The following is a 7458-nucleotide window of genomic DNA, read 5'->3' as shown; positions in this document are numbered from 1 at the left end:
GTTGACCTTGTCTTTGGATTACAGATAAAGAAACAGGAGAAATCATACCAGGATTATGCTAAGAAGTGGCAGCAACAGATGGCGGAAGCCTATGACATCGCCATTAGAAACCTGGAGAAATCAACAGCAAAGGGAAAAGCCTACTACGATCGGAAGAAAATTAGTTTGGTTCTGGTCTCAGGGGATCGTGTACTGGTGAGGAACATATCAGAACGTGGGGGGCCGGGAAAGCTAAGATCACACTGGGAGGACCAAATACACGTGGTGGTAACCAGGAAAGGTGATGACAGCCCTGTCTATGAGGTCAAACCCGAGAGGGGTACAGGCTGGGCCCGGGTTCTGCATCGCAATATGCTCAAGTCATGTAATTCCCTACCATTTGAAGAACCTGTTGAAACACCCAGTAGAGGTCTGTGGAAAAGGGAACCACCCCAGCAAAAGCAGCAAAATGGGAAAGTCCTGAGTCTGAGAGCTCAGATGAGGATTCTTATCCAGTTTTCATTAATAGGCCACGTAGGGATGAAGAGAGGAGACAGAGTAGCACACAACTAGTATCAGATAATGGTGAGGAACGGGGTCAGACTGACATGACTGTGAAGGAGTGCCAGCCAGTCCTCAGAGAGAGCCCAGAGATGACAGGGGTAAATATGGAAACAGCTGAGGGCTCAGAGACTCAATCATCTCATGATGAAGTGGACACTGATTCATTGGGTTCACCCATGATCTTGCCCCGCCGTTCAGCCCGGCAGAGGAGGCCCAGAGACATTCTCACCTATAACACTTTAGGGCTGCCAAGCTCTTATCAGGATACAAACTAGAGATGTTCAGATGTGTATATATGTGAAATGATTTTGCAGGGGGGGGGTGTTGTAAGGGGCTTAATACAGTTGTATTCCAGCCACTAGGGGGTACTCTGGTGAAACCCATGGGAAATAAAGAGATATAGTTTAAGTGAATTGGGGAGAGGAAGAATAAAAACAAAAAAAGGGCTGTTACATGTGCTGACATGATTAAAGTGAAGTAAACTGTACCTTTCACGTTGTAGTTTATATTATAAGCTCATAGAAAGGGTAACAAAGGCACGCCTCTCAGATTCGAGATATATGAAGGGAAACCATTCATGTCCAGTAGAACCACAGATTATGCTGACTGCATGGCACGCTAACCATTTTCAAATACTGTGCTATGGGCAGTTCCCTTGATTTTATGTTATTTTTAAGTAAGCCTACCCCTGAACACATTACCAAAAATCAAATAGAATTGTATTTGTCACATGCGCTGAATAAAAAGGTTGTAGACTTTAATATTTTCTTACGAGCCCTTTCCCAACAATGCAGAGTCAAAAAGTACAAACATTAGCAAAAAAATAAATAGTAAGGAAATAGTAACACAATAAAATAACAATAACAAGGCTATATTCAAGGAGTACCGGTACCGAGTCAATGTGCTGAGGGTAAGCGGTGATTGAGGTAATATGTACAGTACTGTACATGTAGGTAGGGGTAAAAGTTGCCTAGAAACCCAACGTTGAATTACATTGAATTCAGCCAGAAATGAGCGTTAGAATCAGGAAAGTTTCCTCTCATGACCTGTACAAGCTGGTTGTCTGTGTGGTTGGTCCTTTTGGCGGTAGGAATGTGAGACAGTATATCCACAGGAAAGTATAAGTACATCAACTTTTCAAATCTCTGGTAGTGCATTCAGATTTCTATCACCTGAAGCATGCACACAGATAAAAATACATGCACGAGAGGCATGCATACTTGCCAGGCTTGTGCATGTCTTTACATGGTTCTATATATGCTTCAGGTGACAGGCATCTGAATGCACTACAAGCGCTTTGAAAAGATTAGGCTGTGGCGGTCATGACATTTTTTCAGCTAGTTATTGTCATGCAAAAGACTGCCGGTCTCACGGTAATTGACAGTTAATTAACAAACACCTTTAGCATCTCTACTCATACAAGCCGCACCTTTGGAACGTCTACATTTAAAAAGTCTAATAAATCAATTTAATATATACCATCACACCATTTTAGGCAGGTCTAAAGAAACATTATGATATGAAGAAAATGTATTTCAGAAAAACAGAATATGAGTTGTCCTACAGTATGTTATCTGTGTCACGCCCTGACCATAGAGAGCCCTTGGTTCTCTATGGTGTTGTAGGTCAGGGCGTGACTAGGGGGGTGTTCTAGTTTTCCTATTTCTATGTTGGTGTACTTGGTATGGTTCCCAATTAGAGGTAGCTGATTATCATTGTCTCTAATTGGGGATCATACTTAAGTTCTCCATTGTTCCCACCTGGGTTGTGGGATATTGTGTTTGTGCTTGTTGCACCACTGATGTCACGTTTTCGTTGTTGGTGTATTGTTTTTTTTGTTTGAAGTTTCACGTAATAAAGATGTGGAATTCTACACACGCTGCGCCTTGGTCCGTCCATTATCAAGAACCTGACAATCTGGCTATGCGCCATGCCATCGGCTGCAGGCTTGTTCATTTAGCAAACAAGATATGCTTATAAGTCCCATGCTATTATTTTATATTATATGATTTTATAATAAGAAAAATATAATTTAACAGCTGAATAAAATAGAAAGGATATTTTTCCCATTCTGGGTGCACATAGAAGTGGCTATGTTGAGCGTAAAAGTGATCATTTGAAACAGGTCCTATACGCTAGATATGTAATTATTTGGCAACTGTAGTTGTGAATGATACAAACTTTAGAATGTCTTAGAAATCCAAACATATATGGGCTGCATGATGTGACCATAAGCTATTAATGATTTGAGAAAGTCACAAAAAAAGCTTGCGCTCTGTTCCTTACCTCAGGCTGCACACGCTGTTCTCTCATCAAGTGATCATATTTTCACCCATCAGATTACTCTCAATTTAACCTTGTCTTTAACAATATGTACAATTATTTTAGATTTCGAATGGCCCATTATCAACTGGGCAGAAACAGGGCCAGGGAAAAAAATACATGTTGAATAGCGAATGTTGGTTTTTCAATCATGCCAGGTATGCTATGCCGGTTATTTCACCCCACACATCAACCACTGTTTGAGGAGTATGCAGCCTCTAGCTGCAGGACAGGTGATATTCCACCCAAACTCTGGATGCCATTGCCTCTCCAACCCTGTTCCTGCAGCTACCCAGTGCTTAATTTGGAAAACCAAGTGAAATCAGTTCAGGAACGTGATAGTAACATGTTTTCACAACAAAACATATTTAATTAAACTGTTGACAGCCCCTCTATCTGTGTGCTCGAGAAAGGAATGAAGGACAGAGAGGAGGTGGAAACGCACGTTGGTGAGATATTCTGTAGCTAAAGGTAATATGTCAGCCTATTAATTATGAAAATATAAAGAATTCCCTATTACTAGGCTATTCAAAATCAATCAAATCAATTTGACAATATGCTAGACCAATTATGTACCAAATGTTTCTATTTTTCTGCTGTGCGTAATATGCAGTAAGCTATGTAGGCTATTGTATAACTGCACAATCATTATTTTAATTCAGGATTTTTGGGGGGGTTTGGGCTCATGTATAGGCCTATGCATGTGCATAATCTCTAATGTGCATAACTTCTAATATGCGTATGGGTGTTTGAATTCACCATCACCTTAGAAAGCACGGTTGTGTTAGTCTTTAAAACAGCATCCACAACAACCATATTGTCTTCTCAGTTTCAACCTATTGTTGAACTTCTTTCTTCAAATTGATCATTCACAGTCACTGTTATGATGATAAGTGTTTGATGTGATTTTGGAATGCATTTGCATTTATGTCAGAATGGTTAGCGAGACAATAGAGCCCTGAGTACCAGGCCATTAGCGACCTGATGGTGGTTGGTGAATTGGGTCCTACCAATGCATGTCCAGAGTGCATAAAACGAAATTACCGTGACCCAAAGGTCACTGGAATTTTACTGCGGCCATGACTCATGACTGCCAGTGTGGCGGTAATATGGTCAGAGTAACAGCCCTTGGACCAACCGCATGGACAACCGGTTAAGTACATAACAATATCATTTGATACAACGTTCTGGCTTGTAAAGGTCACGAGAGGAAACTTTCTCATTTCTGCCCAACGTAGAATTCAATGCAAAGGTTTCCAGGCAAGGTTAAAAGTGACTAGGCAATGAGGATAGATAATAAACAGAGTAGCGGCAGTGTGTGTGAAAGTGTGTCTGTGAGTGTGTGTGTGAGTGACGTCAATATGCATGTGTCTGTGTGTTTTGTGTGTGTGTCAAATAAAATAAAGTATAATTTTATTTGTCATGTGCTTCGTAGACAACAGGTGTAGACTACTCCTGGCTACTCCTGACTAACGTCTCTGTCCCGAAGCAAGCACCAGTTAGCCTGAAGCTAGCCTCGAGCTAGGCCCATCTCCCGGCTAGCCGAAGAGGTCCATCAGCCAATTCTTGGGCTACAATACCTCTTTTGCCAATTGGCCTGGATCCTTTTACTGCCGACACGGAGCCCAGCCGATCCATCATGACTGGTCTGCCGACGTAACCATCCGAGGGGGTTTCAACTGGCTCTTCCCTTGCGACGTCCTCCGAAGGCCCATCTGCTAGCCTGCTTGCCCCGGGCCGCTAGCTGTCTGAATCGCCGTATCTCCAGCTTGCCTAGCTACTCACTGGACCCTATGATCACTCGGCTACACATGCCTCTCCCTAATGTCAATATGCCTTGTCTATTGCTGTTTTGGTTAGTGATTATTGTCTTATTTCACTGTAGAGCCTCCAGCCCTGCCCAAAATGCCTTAGCTATCCCTTTTGTTCCACTCCCCACACATGCGGTGACCTCATCTGGCTTAAATGGTGCCTCGAGAGACAAACCTCTCTCATTGTCACTAATGCCTAGGTTTACCTCCACTGTACTCACATCTTACCATACCCTTGTCTGTACATTATGCCTTGAATCTAGTCTTCCACACCCAGAAATCTGCTCCTTTTATTCTGTCACCGCCGATAAATCTACGATAATCGATCATTTCAATAAGCATTTTTCTACGGCTGGCCATGCTTTCCACCTGGCTACCCCTACCCCGGCCAACATCTCAGCACCACCTGCAGCAACTTGCCCAAGCCCAAAACCCCACTTCTCCTTCACCCAAATCCAGACAGCTGATGTTCTGAAAGAGCTGCAAAATCTGGATCCCTACAAATCAGCTGGGCTAGACAATCTGGACCCTCTCGATCTAAAATTATCCACCAAAATTGTTGCAACCACGATTACTAGCCTATTCAACCTCTCTTTCATATCGTCTGAGATCCCCAAAGATTGGAAAGCTGCCACAGTCATCCCCCTCTTCAAAGGGGGAGACACTCTAGACCCAAACTGTTATAGACCTATATCCATCCTGCCCTGCCTTTCTAAAATCTTCGAAAGCCAAGTTAACAAACAGATCACCGACCATTTCGAATCCCACCGTACCTTCTCCACTATGCAATCTGGTTTCCAAGCTGGTCATGGGTGCACATCAGCCACGCTCAAGGTCCTAAACGATATCATAATGTCCATCAATAAAAGACAGTACTGTGCAGCCGTCTTCATCGACCTGGCCAAGGCTTTCAACTCTGTCAATCACCACATTCTTATCGGCAGACTCAATGACTGCCTCGCATGGTTCACCAACTACTCAGATAGAGTTTAGTGTGTCAAATCGGAGGGCCTGTTGTCCGGACCTCTGGCAGTCTCTGTGGGGGTGCCACAGGGTTCAATTCTCGGGCAGACTCTTTTCTCTGTATATATCAATGATGTTGCTCTTGCTGCTGGTGATTCTCTGATCCACCTCTACACAGACGACACCATTCTGTATACATCTGGCCCTTCTTTGGACACCGTGCTAACAAACCTCCAAACGAGCTTCAATGCCATACAACACTCCTTCCATGGCCTCCAACTGCTTTTAAATGCTAGTAAAACGAAGTGGATGCTCTTCAACCGATTGCTGCCCGCACCCTCCCGCCCGACTAGTATCACTACTCTGGACGTTCTGAATTAGAATATGTGGACAACTACAAATACCTAGGTGTCTGGTAGGACTGTAAACTCTCCTTCCAGACTCACATTAAGCATCTCCAATCCAAAATTAAATCTAGAATTTTTCCTATTTCGCAACAAAGCCTCCTTCACTCATGCTGCCAAACATAACCTCGTAAAACTGACCATCCTACCGATCCTTGACTTCGGCGATGTCATTTACAAAATCGCCTCCAACACTCTACTCAGCGAACTGGATGTAGTCTATCACAGTGCCATCCGTTTTGTCACCGAAAGCCCCATATACTACCCACCACTGCGACCTGTATGCTCTCGTTGGCTGGCCCTTACTACATATTCGTCGCCAAACCCACTGGCTCCAGGTCATCTATAAGTCTTTGCTAGGTAAAGCCGCGCCTTATCTCATCTCACTGGTCACCATAACAACACCCACCCGTAACACGCGCTCCAGCAGGGATATTTCACTGGTCATCCCCAAAGCCAACACTTCCTTTGGCGTCCTTTCCTTCCAGTTCTCTGCTGCCAATGACTAGAACAAATTGCAAAATCACTGAAGCTGGAGTCTTATATCTCCCTCTCCAACTTTAAGCATCAGCTGTCAGAGCAGCTTACCGATCACTGTACCTGTACACAGCCAATCTGTAAATAGCACACCCAACTACCTCATCCCCATATTGTTATTTATCCTCTTGCTCTTTTGCACCCCAGTATCTCTACTTGCACATCATCTGCACATCTATCACTCCAGTGTTAATGCTAAATTGTAATTATTTCACCTCTATGGCCTATGTATTACCTTACCTCCCTACTCTTCTACATTTCCACACACTGTAAATAGATTTTTCTATTGTGTTATTGACTGTACGTTTGTTTATGTGTAACTCTGTGTTGTTGTTTTTGTCGCACTGCTTTGCTTTATCTTGGCCAGGTCGCAGTTGTAAATGAGAATTTGTTCTCAACTGGCCTACCTGGCTAAATAAAGGTGAAATATATTTTTTTTAAAGACTAACAGTGAAATGCTTACATGCGCGTCCTTTTCCAAAATTCCAGAGTTAATTGAGGCTGCCCTCAGAACAGCCTCAATTTGTCGGGCATGGACTAAACAAGGTGTCAAGAGTTCCACAGGGATGCTGACCCATATTGACTCCAATGCTTCCTACAGTTGTGTCAAGTTGGCTGGATGTCCTTTGGGTGGTGGACCATTCTTGATACACACGGGAAACTGTTGAAAACCCCAGTAGCGTTGCAGTTCTTGACGCAAACCGGTGCGCATGGCACCTACTACCATACCCCGTTCAAAGGCACTTACAATACCTTTAGAAAATATTCATACCCCTTGACTTATTCCACATTTTGTTGTGTTACAGCCTGAATACAAAATTGATTAAATTGTTTTTTTCTTCTCACCCATCTACACATTATACCCCATAATGACAAAG

This window comes from Salvelinus namaycush, chromosome 1 (genome assembly GCF_016432855.1).
Source record: "Salvelinus namaycush isolate Seneca chromosome 1, SaNama_1.0, whole genome shotgun sequence".
Classification (NCBI taxonomy): domain Eukaryota; kingdom Metazoa; phylum Chordata; class Actinopteri; order Salmoniformes; family Salmonidae; genus Salvelinus; species Salvelinus namaycush.
The sequence above is the reverse complement of the archived record's forward strand: the minus strand, read 5'-3'. Positions refer to the sequence as shown.